Source organism: Protopterus annectens, chromosome 4.part0 (genome assembly GCF_019279795.1).
Source record: "Protopterus annectens isolate FY-2018-M chromosome 4.part0, PAN1.0, whole genome shotgun sequence".
Lineage (NCBI taxonomy): Eukaryota > Metazoa > Chordata > Ceratodontiformes > Protopteridae > Protopterus > Protopterus annectens.
Window position 1 is genome coordinate 932,143,592 of NC_056733.1, and position 22,675 is coordinate 932,166,266.

The 22,675-nt window shown below is 41.8% G+C and overlaps 1 protein-coding gene across 1 annotated transcript in view; it reads left to right on the forward strand.

Moving 5' to 3' along the window:
* The window catches only part of KNTC1 (kinetochore associated 1), a 3,090,908-nt gene that overhangs the window by 2,178,137 nt on the left and 890,096 nt on the right, over nucleotides 1–22,675 (forward strand). The window lies entirely within an intron of this gene.

The following is a 22,675-nucleotide window of genomic DNA, read 5'->3' on the forward strand; positions in this document are numbered from 1 at the left end:
GGCATTATACTCCACGATGGGTCTGATGAAGGCCGAGTACATTGGTATGATGACCTCTTTGGACCTAGATGCTAAGTCCTTATTTGTAAGTTGAGCAACATAGGATTTTCTTACTACCTTGGATACATGTTAGCCAAAGTCCAGATGCTATCTACATGAGTTCCCAGATCCCTGACTACTGAATCAACTTTTAAGGGTGTTTTATTGATGACTTAGTTACCCAGAGTGGTTATCTTCCCAAAACATAGTGTAATGCATTTATTGGTTTTGAGTTTTAAGACATGGCTTTGGCATCAAGCATTTGTCTGTGTTATACCTTCCTGTAGGGTGTTCTCATCACAGGGGTATTCAGTGACTGCTCCCGGTTTGCGATCATGTGCGAACCTGGTTAGCCATAGGCCTTTGACATTGGCTTTGGCATCTGAGACGTAGATACCAAAGAGGAGTTGGCCTAGTACAGAGCCCTGTGGTATTCCACTGGTGGTCAGCTTCTTTGTGGAGGTGGCCTTACTGATTCTAACCTTCAGATCCTGTCAGTGAGCCAGCTAGCTGTCTAGCATGTTGTAATGGGGTTTATTGCTAGTTTCTTAAGTTTGTTGACAATACCCAAGTTGAAGTATTGTATCAAATGCTTTAGCTATATCTTGGTTGGCAGTATGCACCATTTTCCCCTCATCCATTGCCTTGGTGACCTCTTCAAAGAGTCAACCATACTCGGTAAGAATAACATTCCTTTGACAAAGACAAGCTGGGATGAATCCAGTGTCTGAAGGTCTTCTGTTTCCTTGTTGATAAATTCTATGATATTTTTTCCATGGCTTTGCAAATAAGACTAGTCAGACAAATAGGTCTGTAGTTTCCCTGATCTGTTGATGGTCTGATGGCTGTCACTTTTCTCCATTCTCTGTTTTAAGACTGTAGTTAAATAATGACACCAGAGGTCCTGATAAGCCATATTTAAGACTGTTCAGGAGGCATCCTGGGATGGTATTGGGGCTTATTGAGGCTCTTTTCTTGACTTTAGCACGTGCAGTCAGTACATGCTCTCTAGTTATAGTTGGAGGGGTTATGTTTGAAGGCATTTCTTGGGGAATGGTTGCAGGTGAGAGGAGGGTAAAGTTGGAAATGAATTTGCCCACTACGAGTTTGCTCTATTGGCAGGATCTGTGAATGTGGCAGCATTAACGACCAGTCCAGCACATTGTTGTGTGTTGCCATTAACTACCAGTCCAGCACATTGTTGTGTGTTGCCATTAACTACCAGTCCAGCACATTGTTGTGTGTTGCCATTAACTACCAGTCCAGCACATTGTTGTGTGTTGCCATTAACTACCAGTCCAGCACATTGTTGTGTGTTGCCATTAACTACCAGTCCAGCACATTGTTGTGTGTTGCCATTAACTACCAGTCCAGCACATTGTTGTGTGTTGCCATTAACTACCAGTCCAGCACATTGTTGTGTGTTGCCATTAACTACCAGTCCAGCACATTGTTGTGTGTTGCCATTAACTACCAGTCCAGCACATTGTTGTGTGTTGCCATTAACTACCAGTCCAGCACATTGTTGTGTGTTGCCATTAACTACCAGTCCAGCACATTGTTGTGTGTTGCCATTAACTACCAGTCCAGCACATTGTTGTGTGTTGCCATTAACTACCAGTCCAGCACATTGTTGTGTGTTGCCATTAACTACCAGTCCAGCACGTTGTTGTGTGTTGCCATTAACTTCCAGTCCAGCACATTGTTGTGTGTTGCCATTAACTACCAGTCCAGCACATTGTTGTGTGTTGCCCTAGAGGTTTCTGACATAGTTGAAGAAGGCCTTATGGCTATCCTTCACCTGGTAGGCTATTCTGACATCCAAGCTGGCCCTCTTAGTTGCCTATTTATTTTGATGAGAGAGTTTATATCTTTATGGGAATTACCCTTCCTGATTTTTGCCATAATTTTTTCCTTTTGTTATATGTCCTGTTTAATTTGTGATGCCACCAGGACAGTTTGTTGCTGGTGCTAGTCTTGGGCTTCCTTCTGGTGTAGGGTGCAGCATCCTCTGTGTAGCCATTGACATGATTGTACAGAGTTTCTGAGAGCAATTCAGCATAGGCTGTTGTGTTCTCTGGGTTTGGAGAACATTGAATTTCAACAAACTATCACTTAATAAAAGGTAATTTGCCTTGGAACAGTTCCAGTTATTGGTTTTATGAAGCTGATTTTGATTTCAAAGGAGATAGCTTATGGTTGGACCTTACCAAGGAGGATGAGACGTTGGGTGTGGGGTACAGTATTCTCCCATATTTGTAAACACAAGGTCCAGTATGTTGGAGCCCATAGTGAGTGATTTATATATTTGGTCAAGGGTGTTTGTATTTGTGAAGTCCAGGAATCTCTGTGCCTGTAGATGTGAGGCCATTTTGGATTCCCCGTCTGTAGAGGGGTAATTACAGTGTCCCATGAGTGGGGTACTAGGTTGGATGGTAAATCTCTCCAGTGAGTCCAAGTATGCATTGTGAGCTTCTTGGGACATGCAGGGTGACCTATAGCTGGCTAGGATATGGTAGGGGATTTTGTCAATGGTGATCTGCACATGGAGAAACTCCAGCATGTCATCCTGTTTGACCACCCTAGGGGTATGCTCGTTTCTGCTCTATTTCAGGACACCTCCACCTTTAGCCCTTGTCTTTGCATCCATTGGTCTGAAAGTGTGGAAGGCACTGAAACCTTACACTGCTCGGGTCCTCTATGCTGCTTTAAACCATGTCTCAGTAACTGTACAGACAGATGTCTGTAAGGGAGTGAGTTATTTTATTTACGCTCCTGGCATGGAGCAGCAACACCTTGAGGTTCAGTTAAGTTGATTTTACTATGTTGGTAGGGTTTGTCATTTGACACTGCCTTAAAAAGGCACGACAGGGGTGATTAAAGTTTTAGCTAGTATTCAAAAGCCTAGAGGGGAAAGGTGCAGACCCAGTCTTCTGTATAAGGAAGCCAAATAGCTGCTACCCCAGCTACACATACAGAAGTGCTTTTTTCCCTTTGATCTTGTGGTGCAGTCAGTGAGGGCAGCATCAGATATGTGTGTAACAAATGACAGGAGAAGGATCAGCCTTTTTCAGGGTCTCTACCACTAAGGCTTGTATTACTTTAGAAAGTTCCACTACCAGGATGAACTGTGTCTGCTTAATCATACAACATTAACAGTGTGGCAGTCTCTGACTTCTCGTTGCCTTTTCTCCCATTTGAAGACCATCCTCCCCAGAGCTTAACAGCTACCCGAAATGTAGTCACGAGATGTGTTTGCTGAAAAGCTGGTTTTCTAGGTTTCACGAAAATTATTGTTTGATTAGTATTTGTTATTCTTGCTGCGTTGGCAGGAATGCAGTTACAGCCTTATTTTAGGAAGTACAAATATTCCCAAAAGATAATAAACCTGGATATGCATCCTGTATACCTAGTCTGTTTGGGTTTGGACTAAGATGTTAAGGACTGCACTTTTTACCATGAATTCAGTCAGCAAGCAATCGCCCCTCTACTCAAGGCTGTAAGAAAGGCTTAAATGGTTAGAAAACCAGCTGAGAAGAGGCATCACCTATCGACTTAGTCCTTCTCAGGGGAGAAGCAGTGATGTCACTGCATAGATCTAAGCTCTGGGGTCCTTTGGGTCCTTCTTAATGAATTCTTTGATTATGTTTAAATTTTAGTAAATTAACATTTGACAGCTTTCTCCAGAAGTTACCACACTTAAAGATCATGCGCATTTGAAACACTTATCTGTAGCTTTTTCATTTCATTTCATGTACCGGTTGCTAAGTGTAATCTTTTGTGATCATGCGCATTTGAAACACTTATCTGTAGCTTTTTCATTTCATTTCATGTACCGGTTGCTAAGTGTAATCTTTTGTGATCATGTGCATTTGAAACACTTATCTGTAGCTTTTTCATTTCATGTACCAGTTGCTAAGTGTAATCTTTTGTGATCATGCGCATTTGAAACACTTATCTGTAGCTTTTTCATTTCATGTACCAGTTGCTAAGTGTAATCTTTTGTGATCATGCGCATTTGAAACACTTATCTGTAGCTTTTTCATTTCATGTACCAGTTGCTAAGTGTAATCTTTTGTGATCATGCGCATTTGAAACACTTATCTGTAGCTTTTTCATTTCATGTACCAGTTGCTAAGTGTAATCTTTTGTCCCACAAATGACAAATGAGCAGTTTTAATAAAGGTCAGTCTCATATTTTGGGATACAACCATCCTACTTCCATTTTGTATATTGCTGACTTGTAATCTGTAAATGATGTGAATCTGTGTTCATTTCCTTTTTTTGGTTCATTCATTTTCTGTGGGGAGAGTGTTTTGTGTGTGTGTTTGGGTCCCACAAACAAAAAAAGGAAATTAGTTCTGTGATTCAAAGCCCAAATTTTCTTGCCTTATATACACATGCATCATTATGGTTAGTATGGTTAGTCATACTTTTGTAGTACTCCCAAAAGCAAACCAAAGCCACTTGATGCGACTATGGTTGTGGTTATTAATGATGTATGTCTTTGTTGTTGCCTTCATTTGCATCTGAGGTTACTTTCTTCAATATAAAGTTTGCTTTTGAACTTGCTTCAGTATCGAAGTCCTCTTATGTATACTTCCAGAGCCTTGACGTAATTGCACCTTTTTTGCTTCTGTTGATGAAAAGTTTTGTTTAGAAGTGTTGACAGGAAAATTTGTTGACATTGCAGTTTTTCCTTGGTGTTAGGATTACTTAAGGGGATTGAGCAGGATTACAGCATTATAAATGATTTTTTCATTCAGATCGAGATTCTGGAACCATATTGTATGTTAAGCATTTCTGACAAGATTTTTCATAATTTTATGCATTATTTCTTGTCTAAAACTGTTTTATGCTGTTTCTAATCATTTGTTTTTGACTTTTAATTTTTATAAAAATTGGGCGACTTTTGGCATATATTGTTTACTTTGAATTGTGTTTCCGAAACTACTGCTTTTTTGGGGAGAATATTTTTACTAGGCTGGCTGTGCAGCCTTTATTGATATTGCTCTGGCTTTTTTTTTTAATATCCCCTGGCTTGATGGATTCAGATTGTGTCCTCCACCGTCAGCATATACCCCTTAAGTATCTCTTTCTGGCATTTACTTCTCAGATGTCAAGGTTAATGTCAGTGGTCTCTGGCTGACTAAATTTGAACATGATTGCAAATTAGGAGCTGTCATTGAATCTCATACTGACACAAATGATAATCTTCGTGTTTCACTGTTGCAGTCATCACCTGTGGGTTATCGTTGCTGTGGTAGCCCTCGGCCAGCCCGAATACCAGAGTCAGTGTTTTTCTGCGTCGGCTGCAGTCGCCTGTAGTCTGACGTCAGGTTGTCAGTGCTATATAAAGCAAGGCAGCCAACGTCATTACATCAGTCTTTCTTGCCATGGAGCCCGTAGCAGAAGTAGTTCGCACCAATGCCAGTCTGTCGCTACCATAGTTTGAATTTCAGCTGAAAATATCTAAAGCTAAGTACCCCGTTGGGGATCCTTTTTTCTTGCACTGACCGATGTCTGAAAAAGAAAGCAGAACCCACACCAAGACTTCCATTCTTACTGTGTCACTTGTTTAGGCCCAGACCACGATGTGTCCCTTTGCCGGATCTGTGCCCTCTTTAATGCGAGAACCATTCGCCGTAGAGCTATTAATGTAGACAGTTTCATCTTCCATCTTCGCATTCCGATATGGCATCCATCAGCCAACAATCCATGGACATCCCGAAAAAATACATAGAGAAAGATAGATAGACCACACAAGGCTAAGCCTTCTGATGACAGTACCGCTAAGCAGGTCATCAGTTCTCTGGAATTCAGTGAGGCGCTTTCGCAGCCCCTGATGTCTGATTTGTTATTTACTCAGGCCTCTACCGAGACCCTTTTGGAGGCCAGTATGCCGCAGAAATCTTCTTTGCCTTCCGAGCCTTTGGCTGTCTCTGCTTCTGTTGGGTCCTGAGCCGCAACGCAGGCACCGGCTTCCAAGGAGGCCTTTCGCACTACCGAATCTAGACAAAAAAAAGTCTTCTCATCCGACTACTGTTTCTTAGACCGACAGATTCTCTCATGCCTAGAAGCCAGGCCACTCCTAGAAAATCTGCTTCTAGCCACCATCTTGCTCCTGCTCCACCACCCTACCACAAATGCTTAAAATGGCAGAGGATCTCATCTCCCTTATCCGTGGTAGTCAGGCCACAACTTCTAAAAGGAAAAGGCAGCCTTCTCCAGAAATTATGACAGAACAGGATTCTGAGGAATCTGACTATTCAGATTTTGAAGAGGAACAGCAACCTCTGCTTATGAGGATTCAGATGCAGAGAGGAATCCATCGCTTCTGCCTCTCCTCCAGAAGACCTTTACGTCAGGGAAACCCTTCATACCCTCAGGGAACATTTCCAGTGGGGATCTCAGGACTTCCCCCAGTCTAAGAAAAAGAGAGTTTCTGGACCGGCCCCAGCACAGACCCCTGGCTATCCCCCCTATTTTAGAAGTGGTGGATGATGTTTTCCATGAATCCAGCTTAGCCCCTGATGCCCTCCCACTTGCTCCCAGTAAACTTGATAGGTATTAGAGTACCGGATTCTCACAAATCCTGCTGCAGACCTAGAGGTCATTACACAGGGACCTAAAGGAGCTAAGACTAGTTCTGCTAAGAATCCTACTCCTGACAAGGACTCAAGATCTCTGGACAGATGGGGTAAAAAAGTATACACCTCTGCAGCCTTAGCTGTCAGAGTAATCAGTTGTCAGTTCCATATGCTAAAATATCAGCAACACATTTTGGAACTATTAAAACAAAAGATTTCTACCTTTCCTGACTGTGCCAATTCAAAAGAGTTAGCAGAATTACTACACTCTGCTTATCAAGTGGCCAAACACTCATTACACTGTGGATATGACGCCCTAGAAGCCTCTAGCAGGGCAGCAGTGACAGGATCTGTTATTAGGAGACATACATGGCTGAAGGAACAACCTCCCGCTGATCATGTCAAGTCTAAACGTATTGATGCACCCCTGGATAAGGACCGCTTGTTTGGAGTAAAAGCAGAAGAGGTACTTAAAAACAGAAGAGGTGCTTAAAAAGATGGAAGACAAAGCAAAATCTATGCAAACAGTAAATTATTTCTTTCAGGTTCAACCTCCCAGGTTCAGCAGGAACTTTCCCTCTAAGCACTGGTCCTTCCCTGCTCGTAGCAGACAGGGCCAAGGTAAGCCCCGCAGGGACAGGCCGTCCAGCCCCCCTATCCCAGGGTCAGCAGAGAAGCAAGGAGTGGACAACCTCTGCCCCAAAGGCAGGGAGTTCTAAGCCACCCTTTTATGGTTAAAACTCACAATGACTCCCTCTTCCCCCTGTGCCCTCCCTTCACTCACCAAAAACTAGGAGGAAGGCTCTCCCTCTTCAAAGAAAATTGGCTTTCTGTAACAAAGGACCAATGCATCTTAAAGATAATTTTTCAGGGATACAAATTCTCTTTCAGCGAACTCCCAGTTCCCAGAGGGTACCTAGACTTGCCTCCAAATCAGGGGGCAGAGGCATTGAAACAGGTCCAAACTCTCATATCCCAGGATGCATTAGAACCTGTCCCCTCAGATCAAACAGGCAATGGCTTTTATTCCAGACTATTTCTTGTTCCCAGAAAAGAGGGAACTTGGCACCCCATCCTGGATCTATCCATTCTGAACACCTCCCTGGTGGTCCTCAGATTTAAAATGCTAACTTTGCAGCAGCTGCTGCCTATGCTAACAAAAAATGCCTGACTAGTGACATTAGACCTAAAAGATGCCTACCTCCACATCCCCATAAGGGAATCCTGCAGGAAATGCCTGCGCTTCACAGCAGGATCACAATACTTTCAGTTCTCTGCACTACTGTTTGGCTTATTTACTGCACCCAGAGTATTCACCAAATGTTTATCCCCGGCCATAGCATTTTGCAGACAGAGAAATATACAGATTTACCCTTACCTGGACGACTGCCTCATTCAGGCACAGTACAAAGAAAAGCTGCTCCAGGGCATTCTCTTTGTCAAATCCCTTAAAACTTCCCTAGGGTTCAACATCAGTGAGAAGAAATCAAAACAAACTCCCACCAGGAAGATCATTTTCTTGGGAGCTCTGCTAGACACAGCTTCCCAAATAGCCTTTCTATCCTCAGAAAAGCAGAGCTCCCTGCCTTTACCCAGCTGGCTTCCAGAAGTCACCTCACCGCAAGGAAGTTCCTGCAAGCCCTGGGATACTGGGATACATGGCATTTTGCATCCTTCTAATTCCTCTGGCCAGGCGTCACATGAGAAAACTTCAGTGGTATCTAAAGAACCTTTGGTGCCAGCACTCTGTCTCTAGAGACCTCTCTCCCTCTTATCCCATATATAAGTGCCGAGTTTCTCTGGTGGGCAGAGGCCTGTGCCAAGAACAAGGGTCTTCCTTTCATCCTCCGCCGTGCCGGCCAGACCATCGCCACCGATGCCTCAGACATTGCTTGCGGTGCTCACCTAACAGGCAGGTGCACCCAGAGTCTTTGGGATGCCCAGCACCTTCACTTATACATCAATCAGAAAGAAATGAAGGCAGTACAAAAGGCTCTGACATCCTTCAAACCCCATCTCAGGCCAGGGGTCCTTCTTATAAAAATGGACAACAGCACAGTAATGTGGTATATCAACAAACAAGGGGGGACCCAATCTTATCCTCTGTGCAGACTAACCATGAACCTCTGGCTGACAGCCACCTCAATGGGTCTACACCTAACTGCCCAATACCTGCCAGGGGTTAACAACACCCTGGCAGACCACCTAAGCAGAAACTTAATGGGCCCCCACGAATGGCAGCTCCATAGGGAAATCTTTCTGCAAAACGCTCAGGAGTGGGGGACTCCAGAGGTGGAGCTTTTTGCTTCACACATCAACCACCAGCTGCAAAGATTTTGTACCAGGGAGTATCACCTCCTACCGTGGAAGGTGGATGCTTTGACCTTCCTCTGGAACTCCCTCTTTGTGTAGACGTTCCCTTCTCTACCTCTTATTCGCAAGGTACTGATCAAAATAAGGGAGGAGAGACCAAAGGCCATCCTCATTGCTCCAGATTGGCCCAGACAGCATTGGTACCCCTTACTGCGCAGCCTGACCTTACAGCACCCAAGCAGCTTCCCCTGATCTCAGACCTCTTGACCCAGGTGAGGGGGAGGTACTGCACCCAGACTTGCAGACTCTCAATTTTTCAGCATGGCTTATACCTTAAAAGCTAACAAGGAGTCCCTGTTAAGCAAACGGGTCCTAGACATTATCACAGAGGCCAGAAGGCCCAGCACCAGAAAATCTTATGCAGGGAGATGGAAATGATTCTGCTCCTGGAGCCAGTCCAGAGGGGCCAGTACCTCTCATACTTCCATCCATCTTATCTTGGATTACCTAGCTGAGTTGCTCAAAAGTGGCCTCTCCTTCTCTTCTATTAAAATCCATGCCTCAGCCATTACAACCCATTACATTTCAGACCTACCCCTTTACTCTCATCCTTTGATTAAACAATTTCTCAGAGGGGCTTGTAATATCAGACCTCCCGGACGGCCTCCCATGCCAGCCTGGGACCTGAATTATGTTTTAGAAAAACTAACCTTACCTCATTTCGAACCAGCTGCTTCAACAGAATTTAAATACCTCTCCTGGAAGACTGCCTTCCTACTAGCTATCACCTCAGCCAGAAGAGTATCAGAACTTCAGGCACTCATGGCTTTTGAGCCCTTCATCATTTTCCATGCAGACAGGGTCTCTCTAAGGACTAAACCCTCCTTTATGCCCAAGGTGGTATCTGATGTGACCCTCAACCAGGCCATACACCTACCCACCTTCTTTCCCAACCCTCAAAACAGGGGGCAAAGAATTCTGCACTCGCTAGACATGCACAGACAACTCAGATACTATCTGGGCCGTACTAAACCCTTCAGAAAAACAGACCAGCTGCTTGTCAGCTTTGCCCCAGAGGCAGAGTGGAAGCCCATTTATAAGCAAAGCAATTCCAGATGGATATCACACTGTATCCATTTCTGCTACAGACTGCATGCGAACCCCCCCCCCCCCAAAAGGCTATTCTTACCCATTCCACTAGGGCAGCATCCACTTCCACAGCCTTCCTCAGAGGAGTAAAAAACACACCAAACAGCCAGTATGTAGCAGCAATTCTCCTTTATCTCCTCAAGACCAACATTATAGAATAAATATTATAATTATATTTTAATAAGTTCAACAATGAGTTGATTCTTCAGATGCTTAATTCTAAGTTTAAACCGAAGGGCCTTAATGTATTAAACTTCAGAATCATCCTTGTTTCAAGTTCTAACAATTTGTCACAAATATTGTCACCCTTAGTGCAATGAGGTTTGCCTAGTATGCCAAATTTTAAACAGTCAGGTTTTCCCTCATGTGTCTCACAGAAGTGCTTAGCAACTGGACTAAATACGTTTGAATTCTTAATGTCTCTTAAATGTTCTAAGATTCTCACTCTTACCATTCTTTTAGTTTGCCCAATATACCACATATTATGACAACTACACCCTAATATATAAACAACACCACTGGATCTGCAGTTGAAATAATGCATAGGGTTATGGTTAACATTATTAACGGATCTGATGTTAATAATTCTGTCACATATACTACAAGAATTACATCTAAATGAGCCAACATTGGCAGCATAATCCGTTCTTTTGGTACAAAGATTATTATTTAATATTTCTTTTAAATTCTTTCCCTTTTTATATGAAAATATGATTTTACGTGGAAAAAGCTCACCTATGAGCTCATCCTCACTAACCAAGTACCAAAATCTTTTAATTAGGGAAACAAATATTTCAGAAAAAGCTGTATATTTGGTTACAAAAAATATATTTTCCACATCATTATCTTTTTCAACCATCCCTGAAAATTGCCTATGAAACTCCCTAAAGCTTCCATGTTTATTCAGAACATTCATATGATCCAATAATAATTTTTCATCATAGCCCCTATTGTTCAATCTCAAAAATACCTCTTTTAGCTCATAATTTAATTCAGATACCATACTGGTATGTTGGTGTATTCTTTTGAATTCACCATAGGGCAAAGCTTTTAATAAATGAGGAGGATGCATGCTGGACGCATGCAAAAACATGTTTGCTGAAGTATCCTTTCTATAAGGCCTATATTCAATCTTATTGTTGTTTATAAATAAGGTTAGGTCCAAAAAATTAATCTGATTCCGATTGACCTCATAAGAAAAAGAAAGACTGTGTTCATTATCATTCAGTTCTTCAAAAAATTCACAAAATTCATAGATATCCCCTTTACATATAAATATCAGGTCATCAATGAACCGTTTGTACAAGATAACCTTATTTTGAAAGAATATTGTAGGATAAATGAACTTTTTCTCAAAAAAATCCATGTATATTACGGCATAATTGGGAGCATAAGCAGCTCCCATTGCCGTTCCCTTTTTTTGTAAAAAATATTCACCATTAAATGTGAAATAATTATGGGTCAAACAGAATTCTAAAAGTGAGATCAAGAAATTAGTTCTGGGACCTTCACCTAACATGTTAGAAATCGCATCAAGTCCCCATCTAATGTTAATGTTAGTATATAATGATTTAACATCAATAGTCACCCAATAATAGTCACCATCCCATGTTACCTTCTGTACTTCATTTATTAACTCTTGGGTGTTACTGATATGAGCACTAACCCTATTGATGTAAATTTTTAATTGTGAATCCAGGAAAACATTAACATTTTCCAAGAAAGATCCAATCCCCGACACTATAGGCCTACCAGGAGGCTCATTAAGATCCTTATGAATCTTAGGTAAGGCATATAGTACGGGTGGGACAGGGTCCTTTATGTACATTTTATTAACATCAACATTAGAAAAAAATCCCAATCGTTCTCCCCTTTCCAGAAGATTGAGAAGTTCCTCATTGTACGATTTTACTGGGTCCCTACTAAGTTTTATGTATTCATCACTGTTATGAAGCAACTTGTTAACCATAACACAGTAGTCGGATTTATTTTGGATCACCCAATTTCCCCCTTTGTCAGCACATTTAAATATATAATTATTCTTAAGTTTCCTAAGATCCTGTAAAGCCAGCCACTCTTCTTTTGTAAGGTTAAATTTTTTCTTTTCTTTACAGAACTGCTTAAACATCAGCTCAGTTTCCTTTAAAAGAACTTTCTGAAACACCTGAATGGCTGGCACTGATATGGTAGGAGTAAACCTATTTTTCACATTTCTAAATTTAGGCATATTTAATCTACCATATCCTGTGTTAAAGCTGACATTAGAGGGAACATCAACATTGCATTTAATAGAGCAAACATTGCTTTCTCCAAAAATATTATTTTGTTCATCATTTCCTTCACTTTCATCATACTCATAATCATATATGGACATGTTTAGCAAACTATCATCAAATTCACTAACATTAAGAACCCCATCTTCAATTTCATTTTCAGTGACATTAGAGGCATTAGTATTGACATCCACTTTACAATATTTCTTAAAGTAAACTCTTAGCAATAGTTTGCGAATAAACACTTTCACTTCTAGATAAATATCAGCAAATGAGGGAAAAAATGTTGGAACAAATTTGCTCCCCTTATTCAAAACATTCCTCATGCTGTCACATAATTGCAAATCAGATAAATTGACACATTCAAGAGAGACAACATTGTGACAAGTCCAATTAGATATAGTAATGTCCAAACCTTCATTTTCATTTTCATTTATAGCGGTTCCGACCCTTTCTACCATTTCTGCCATTCCGCCCCTTATTGTAGGTATCATTTTGAAAATTGGCGTCTTCCGTTGAACTTAAGTTGGGCTCTTCACTCGAAACCTCCGCAGTATCCCTGTTGACCACTCGATTAGGTGCAGTAATTCGAGCAAAAGAAACATTTTTGACACTGTTTTCCTTTTCAGTGGATGAAAATGAAGAAGCGGATGCCGAATAATTCCGGCGCTTGGAACTACGTGTCCAGCTCCGCCCCCTAGACTGTCTGCGCACAGGTTCACGCTGCCAATTGAAAATGATGCCTGTCTCATAATCTTTGAGGTCCCGGACCAACTTGTTGCGCTTCCTTTGCACAACATCTGCCTCTAGTTTAGTCATTTTTTCACTGATATTAACCATCTGAGCTCTGTAGTTGACCTCAGTGACAAGCTCATTTTGCAGTGTGGAAATTTCAGATTTCAACTTTTCGTGACACTTTTGGTTGCGTTTAATGAGAATACGCAACCAACCTATAGTGCACGTAAGTGAAGTTTGTTTCCACTCTTCCAAAAGATCACCTTCATCATCTGAAAAAGGTGCCGCAGGCAGTTTATCAATGCGTAAGCCCCTCGGTGTAATATTGAGACTTACATATTTTTCCAATAAACTAGTGTCAAAGTATAAAGCGACTTCCTTGGCCATAAGTTTATTCAGCTGGGCAAAACGACCATCAGTATCCGCATTTCTCCCTAGACTCCATGGATCATGGCTATTAAATCTCTTATCTCGCTCCGTTACCATATCTTGAAACAACATAATATTCACTGCATTATGCATAGCGCTCCGTTCGGAGCCTTCAGTACTTGACATCACTCAAAAAATTCCAGCAATTCACAGTACAAATGTCATTCAGGATAACCTCCCAGAGAACACGCTGCAAAATACGGCTTGGATCCAAAATAGTAACCAAACAACGTAGAAAAATACGAATAAAAAACACACCAAACAGCCAGTATGTAGCAGCAATTCTCCTTTATCTCCTCAAGACCAACATTATAGAATAAATATTATAATTATATTTAAATAAGTTCAACAATGAGTTGATTCTTCAGATGCTTAATTCTAAGTTTAAACCGAAGGGCCTTAATGTATTAAACTTCAGAATCATCCTTGTTTCAAGTTCTAACAATTTGTCACAAATATTGTCACCCTTAGTGCAATGAGGTTTGCCTAGTATGCTAAATTTTAAACAGTCAGGTTTTCCCTCATGTGTCTCACAGAAGTGCTTAGCAACTGGACTAAATACGTTTGAATTCTTAATGTCTCTTAAATGTTCTAAGATTCTCACTCTTACCATTCTTTTAGTTTGCCCAATATACCACATATTATGACAACTACACCCTAATATATAAACAACACCACTGGATCTGCAGTTGAAATAATGCATAGGGTTATGGTTAACATTATTAACGGATCTGATGTTAATGATGGATATCACACTGTATCCATTTCTGCTACAGACTGCATGCGAACCCCCCCCCCCCCAAAAGGCTATTCTTACCCATTCCACTAGGGCAGCATCCACTTCCACAGCCTTCCTCAGAGGAGTCCCCACCAGGGACATCTTGGAAGCTGCCACCTGGACCTCTGTCCATACCTTTACAAAGCATTATCACCTACCTCTTTTTTCTAAGTCTAGGGCAGGGCTTGCTGACCCATGCCTAGGTCTCTAACCTGTCCTTCCACCCCTCTCCTCAGCTTTGTGAATCCTCCCACAGGTGATGACTGCAACAGTGAAACACGAAGAACATAGTACAGTTGTGTACACTTACCATAAATGTAGATGTTCAAGTGTATTCACTGTTGCAGTCCTGGTTTCCCTCCACTCCCCTTATATCCTCTTCCCCTAGGGGAGCATAAGCTTCCCATGGTGTTTTGTAGCCACCAGGAACACTTTACCTTATTTCCTTGTGCTTCTGATGGGTAAGGGCAAGAAAAACGGATGTAATGACGTCAGCTGCCTTGCTTTATAGCACTGGCGACCTGACGTCAGACTACAGGTGACTGCAGCTAACGCAGAAAAACATTGACTCTGGTATTCTGGCCGGCCGAGGGCTACCACAGCAGGGGTAACCCACAGGTGATGACTGCAACAGTGAATACACTCAAACATCTATATTTATGGTAAGTGTACACAACTGTACTTTCTCCAGGAGGGGCTGACACACACAAATAGCTGGTGTCAGAGCCAGGGACTAAAACTGAATGCCAAGAATTGTATAGTAGTATCCTTTGGGAAGTCGTCCGTCCCTTTTAACTATCATATCGACAATACACCCCTTGGAGTTGACCCAGTAGTCAGAGACTTGGGGACACACACCGATAGTAATCTAGTCTTTGATTATCACGTGTTTACATTGATGAGGAAATCATTCCATGTTACGCAACTTATAAACAAAGGTATGATATCTAAGTCCAAGGAAGTCATTGATCCACTGTATTCGGCGTTTATCAGACCTATCATTTTGAGTACAATGCCCCCTCTGGTATGTACCTAACCAGGCATATCCAGCAACTGGAGTGTCCACAGAGATTCCTGACTAAAAGAATACAGGGCAAAAATAATATGTCTTATGCAGACTGCCTCAAGGCTCTATCCCTGTATTCTGTCTCCTACAGCTTGTTGTGGGGAGATGCCTGGCATACAGGGCATTGTCAGACCCCACTCTGATGGACCTCCTGCATATCCACAAAACAAAGAGTAGCAGAATTACCTGTTCTAAAGACTTAAACCTTACCTGTGATATAACTAGGACCTGATGGAGAGATAGGTAAGTATCCCAGAGACTACCCCATCTATGGAACAGGCTCCCCATCCGTGTGAAGCAGAGTTGCTCCCTAACCCAGTTAAAGAGCAACTTGGACAATTGGATGGGAAACCGGAAATTCATCCCTGGTTTGGCACCTATGTGTCTAACCTGTAAATGGTGCATCTCCTAGGCCCATGCCTACACTTATCAAGGGTATCAGAATTTGTCAGAAATTTGGGATGCATGGCTAGGCTTAAAAAGGCCCTTGTGGTCGTTAGCCTAGTGAACACCTTGTAAACCTATAAAAAACATAAAAGTAAATCAAGAAATATGCCTCAGCCTATGGCTTGTGACTCTGCTGTAACCTTTGGTAAATTGTTAGCCCATTTACCCTCTTTTGCCTCCGGGTCCCCTGGTGTGGTAGAAGTATTTATTTATTTATTTAGTGACATTTGATTACAGGGAAAGCTCGATTGGGTGGGTGCCCATTTTCGGTGGAGGCCGAGAAGAAAAGCTCCATTGTTTTACAAAGATATTTTACGAATAATAATTTTACAATTTTCAAAAAGTGTTTTTTTTTAATGCAATTTTGTATATGCAGGTCTAATTTAAGACTATCATCCACTATTATCCCTAATAATTTAAAATGAAAAGTGAATTCAATGGTTCTGTTATCAAAAGAGAGGATTTAATTTTTTTTTTCATGAAAGAGGGATTTGGAGGAAAAGTAGTTTGTTTTTTTATGAGGGATTGAGCATGAGTTGTGAGTTACAAAGCCATGTTTCAGTACCACAGCTGTGCGTAACTTGAGGCTCAGACACTTCTTCTGGAGCTTTGCTATTGCCTGGTTAAGGTACAGGAGAACCAAACTCTTTAGGTGCAGGGGAAGCCAGGGGTACAGAATCTATTGCCAGTGTTGATGCGTCGCCCCCGATGGATTCTCCCACTAATGTAGTGCATGTAAAAAAGAGACAGAAGATTCACATATTGCAGGGCAGCAGTCTCTGACAGTGTTTTCACCTGAACTAGTGTCTATGGCTAGATCCATTTTGCAGGACGTTGATTGCAAGGTGCAAACCCAGGTTATGAGTAATGCTAGCAATCTCTCCCCAGTTCAGCGACCCAAGGGTTCTGATTTTGAAAGGGATCTGTAGTCTTAGGTTTTTGAAGGGTCAGACTCTGACTAGTCTGTTTCTTTTGTGGACAAACAGGTTCAGAAACCCAAACAAATGTTTTCCTTTTCCCAAATGCTGTATAGATTTAGGGATGTATCCAGTTGGGAGCAATCATTGGCTGCCCTCGATATCAGCAGGATATGTGATGTTTTGGAAGATGAAGCCCCAGGTGTGGCAACCTTCCCTCTGTTGATCCAGCACTTAAGATGTTTTTAAGAAAACTTGCAATTCTCCACTGCTGATTGAGTCTCTGACAAAAAAAGTGTTTTAAGAAATTTGCGGAGTACATGCCTGGCCTCCAAGCCTCCTTGTCTGTGAACCCTGTTTGTGTGTCCCCAGTGCCATTTGCCAGTGAAAAGACCATCTCTTCATCAATCCCAATCCTTCAGGATAAACTAGACAAGTGACTAGAATCTTAGGGAAGCAGGCTGGCACAGTCCAGCACAGTAGCTTTTAAAGTGTTTAACAAGCATTTTATGTGGAAGTTTGTGTCGTGATTTATTTATAGTCGAGCTGAGTTTGCTGCTTTACTTGTGATTTATTTATAGTCGAGCTGAGTTTGCTGCTTTACTTGTGATTTATTTATAGTCGAGCTGAGTTTGCTGCTTTACTTGTGATTTATTTATAGTCGAGCTGAGTTTGCTGCTTTACTTGTGATTTATTTATAGTCGAGCTGAGTTTGCTGCTTTACTTGTGATTTATTTATAGTCGAGCTGAGTTTGCTGCTTTACTTGTGATTTATTTATAGTCGAGCTGAGTTTGCTGCTTTACTTGTGATTTATTTATAGTCGAGCTGAGTTTGCTGCTTTACTTGTGATTTATTTATAGTCGAGCTGAGTTTGCTGCTTTACTTGTGATTTATTTATAGTCGAGCTGAGTTTGCTGCTTTACTTGTGATTTATTTATAGTCGAGCTGAGTTTGCTGCTTTACTTGTGATTTATTTATAGTCGAGCTGAGTTTGCTGCTTTACTTGTGATTTATTTATAGTCGAGCTGAGTTTGCTGCTTTACTTGCCGAGCAGAAAGACTGTGTGGAAGAAATTGTTTACAGTGTTTCTCAAGTGTCGAAATATTCTTTAAAGAATGCCTGAGGGGGAGGGGGGGGCAGTACTGTTTCTAGAAATGCAGCAGTGATGGCGGTAAGGAGGTATGCTTGGTTGCGTAGCCACAACTTTTCTGATTTGTTAAAAATGGAATTTTGAACGCTCCATTTGATTCTGATTGTATGTTTGGTACAGCAGCTAATCAGATCGTAAAACAGTGGGATAACCGAGAAACTGGTGCAAGGGTTGTCTAAAATGTTCCATATTCTCAAGTATCCCCCAATAAGCAGGATATTTTTTGATGGCTGAACAAACAGAAATCCCAGCCGAACATAAAACAAGGCACAAAAAGGAAATGGTAGGAAAACCTAACAGACAATGTTTTTCTATTTTTCTTTTGCAGTATTCCTGACTTAAGGATGCTGCTGCGCCTTTTGGAAGAAACTTGAGGCGTTGGTTTTCAAAGTACATTGCAAGGGAGTATAACCAACCCCGGAGAGTTTTTAGGGCAAAGGATTTTCAAATAGTACAGGACTTGTCATCATGCTGAGGCCCTAGGCAAAAAAGGCACTGAGTATGACTGTCTTTATGTGGAATCTGTCATCCACAGTAATCATACTTCCATTTTCTGGATGACATGAACCTCAATAAAGAAAGGTAGAAAAAAACAAAGGTTTCCCCAACGGGGCACTTATCTGAAAAATAGCAATTCTGACAGCAGAACGACATCCGGGACTGGCGATCCAACTGGTGGCAAAGAAATTCTGAATGTGATGCACACGTATGTCTCTTTTATGGCCAACATCTGCTGTTGGCCAGCGTCAGACCTTAGGTAGTAAAAGACTTTGGTGTACTGGCCGATGTCAGGTCGTCACCTTGGCAGGCAACTCCCTTAAGTCAGGAATACTGCAACACAGAGAAGAGAAGGACATCTATCATTATGATAAGTTCTTGCACAGCTAGTCTTTCTTTTCCCAAAAAGGATACACCCCCATCTTCCAATCAGTGACTATACTGAGGCTTTGCACCCGTCATTCTCAAGTTCCTCATTTTGAAACTTGGCTCCTAACAAAGTAGCCTGGCCATCGGTGATTTCTGACAACTGGGTAATCAACATCTTGGGCAGAGGTTACAGATGGCGGTAGAAGGAACATCCAATGGATCAGGCTTCGTTAATTCCTCCTGTACACCCGCACATGCCTGACCTTCAGAGAGTATGAAAGATTTCTAACCAGAATTTTCCAATTCTGCAAAGAAGAGCTGTTGTGGAGACTGGTGTTGGACTTATTATTTCTGAATACTTTTAGCAAGGTCCCCAACTTCAAGATGCTGACCTTGCAGAGTGTGCTTCCTTTACTGCTGGACCACTGCGTCATGGTGTCCCTGGACTTGAATGATGCATATCTTTATATCTCCATTGTTGTATCTGGTTTGCACAATCAGTTCTTTAGATAGTCTTTTGGACTGTCCACTGCACTGTGAATGTTTTACCAAATGCCTTGCTCTGATAGTGGCTTAGTGCTGGACTCTTGGCATTAACATTTCGTTTTACTTGGACAACTTGCTGATCTGTGCAGGGTCTGTATCCAGATGTAGCTATAGAAGATCTCAACCTTACTTTCCCAGCCAAGGTTCAAGTTGAACCTTCGATGTCATTCCTGACACCCTTGCCCGGACTTGTCTTCCTGGGGTGCTTAATCAACACTGACAAAAAAATAGCCTTTTCTTACCAAAGACAATGTCCTGTACTACCAGATGATATTTGAGGCATGATACAGGAGGAACGTTGTCTTGGCAAGAGAATTAATAAAAATTCTAGGACTGATGGCGTCCATGGTTCTCATAATACCACTGGCCCATATCCACATGTGGGAAATTCAATGATGTGTACAAAACTGTTGGACCCAGCACTTACATTCTCTAGAAGCCTGGTTGCCAGTGCTGGACTTCATCAGACAAGATTTACAGTGGTGGAGAGCACAGCTGATAGTCCAGGACTTCTCTTCTCACTTTTTCCAGTGCAATCTTTCCAAACAGATTTGTCTGACATCACTTGGAGAGCTTTGTCAATAGGGGTGCAAGCTTATGCGTCTTGGGGACCCAAGGATACACAAAAGCACGTCAGTATAAAGGAAATATTGGCTGTGATTCACTTGGCCAGTTTTCTGATTCAGAGTAAATTTTGTCCTTGAAACATCATTTGGAGGAATATTCCTTTTGTCATATTATAATCAGGATGAATAACGTGTTTTTATTGGAACAAATGGATGCCCCACCTGAAGTGTCGAGATGCTATACGTCACAAGTAGATTTGCCTCATTCTACTCCCGTTCCTCCATTGGTGCCAGACTTGGGGGATGTATTTAATGCTACCTTTACCACCTCTGTTTCTCAGCCATCATTTCCCCAAAAAATCAGGTTTCATAAGTTTTCTTAAACAGGTATTTATTTTCTCTCCCTGAATCTGACCCTGCTGCCATATCCATATCTTCACCAGGCTGGGAACAGGCTGTTGGTGTCCTCCATTCCTTCCCCTGTGGACAAGGAATGGAAGATATTGGGCAGATTTCATGAGATAATATTTTCTACTTTCACTTTGGATTATTGCATTAACTATCAGACGTGTATGTGGAAGTTTGTGCATTTTTTCTACAGACAGTTTGAGAGAATTGGGTAATGCACTTTCCCTGAAGGTATTGCTTATTAGTCTTAAGGAGTGTGTTATGATTTTGCAGATACTGTGTCTAGGGCCACTACTACTGTTATGGTACGTAGTCAAAAATGGTCTCATGAGGTGAAGTCTGAAATGTTAAATTCTGCTTTAGATATGTTCTCCTTAGCTATTGTCTTTTGTTATACCCAACTGTTAAATCTATTCCAGGCAGGTACAGTCTATTAGAACCTGGTATCGATGATGGCAGATTGGAAAGGGGTGGACTCAAAGTATTTTAGAGGGAACAACTTGGTCCTGTGCGCATACTTTTACAAAGCATTACAAATAGGAAATGTTTTCCAGGTCCAGGACTGGCTTTGCTAGGACCATTCCCCAGGAATGCCCAGATCCTTATCTTTCCTCCTCCCAGGTTGGATAAGCTATGCTAATCAACCCATATTGCCAAAAGGCTACTGCAACAGTGAGAATGAGGAACATTTTACAGTTGTGTAAGTTGCACTTACCATAACACTAGAAGTTCAAATTCCTTATTGCTGCTTTAAACACACCCATCCACCACCCCCTGCTTTTGTATGTAGTTAGTTGTTGAGATATAAATTTGTTTGTTTACTGTTTATATCTTTTAGATGTTCAGGATGAGTATGTACGGTCCGTCTCTTTCTCTCTCTCTCTTTCTCTCGATGAGCAAAAAAGTATCTTCACTCTGCTAATTTCCCTCCTTTGGGTTGTCCAGTCAGTAGTCAGAGTGAAGAAGTGGGCAGGAGCCCATAAGGAAACTAAAGGCTCTCCTCATCCATGAAACAAAGTCTGATCATCAAGGAGGACTCAGATAGCTTAGCAGTGCCTATTGTTGAACTAAAGGCTCTCCTCATCCATGAAAAGTCTGATAATCAAGGATGATTCAGATAGGTTAGCAGTGCCTATTGTTGAACTAAAGGCTCTCCTCATCCATGAAAAGTCTGATCATCAAGGATGATTCAGATAGCTTAGCAGTGCCTATTGTTGAACTAAAGGCTCTCCTCATCCATGAAACAAAGTCTGATCATCAAGGAGGACTCGGATAGCTTAGCAGTGCCTATTGTTGAACTAAAGTCTTTCCTCATCCATGAAAAGTCTGATAATCAAGGATGATTCAGATAGGTTAGCAGTGCCTATTGTTGAACTAAAGGCTCTCCTCATCCATGAAAAGTCTGATCATCAAGGAGGATTCAGATAGCTTAGCAGTGCCCATTATTGAACTAAAGGCTCTCCTCATCCATGAAAAGTCTGATCATCAAGGAGGATTCAGCTTAGCAGTGCCTATTGTTGAAGTAAAGGCTCTCCTCATCCATGAAAAGTCTGATCATCAAGGATGATTCAGATAGCTTAGCAGTGCCTATTGTTGATGGAGCCCATACGGAAACTAAAGGCTCTCGTCATCCATGAAATGTCTGATCATTAAGGAGGATTCAGATACCTTAGCAGTGCTTATAGTTGATGAGGACAGCCATTCTTTTGAGATGAAGGAAGCCCCCGCCCAGCAGCATAAGAAACAGGCAAGCAAACAGTCAAAGTCAGAACAGAGAAATGCCATTCTTGGAGTGTCTGTGTTCCCTCGTAAGGCCACTTTTCCCTGAGACAAGGGTTACTGCACTTTCTCCAGTGGTAGCTTCTGACCAATGCAGGCCCCTCCACTAATGGTGAAAGGCCTTGTAAGAAAAGTAGGGATTCTTGTCTTATGCTGGAGAAGGGCTGGTCTGACTCCAACCCTTCTCAAGGAAGATGATCCAGGCTACAGATAATAAATGCCTTCATTAGGATACATTTCTCCTCCTGAGGATCTCACGTTTGGTGACATCCTTGTCCTGATGAAGGGAATATTTTGAATACCAAGCCTGTGAGGCCTCGTATGTACAGCAAAGGGCCCTAGACCTGCTTGGTTATGATCCCATCCCCACTGAAACCCATAGTAGTGCTTCTAGTTTATAGAGCTTTAGTAGATGTTTTCATACCATTTGACAGGAGTCGGATTTTCAGTTTCCATCACGAGAACAGACAGATTCTATTGTACACAAAGACCACAGTCCTTTTTTTATAAAAACCCTTTGTCAGACCCAAACTCTATGTCTCTAGAGGCTGTAAAAGAAGCCAAGTTCCTATTTGGGTTGTATACTTTGCTGAGTGATGAGGAAAGCATGCTTTTAGACAAA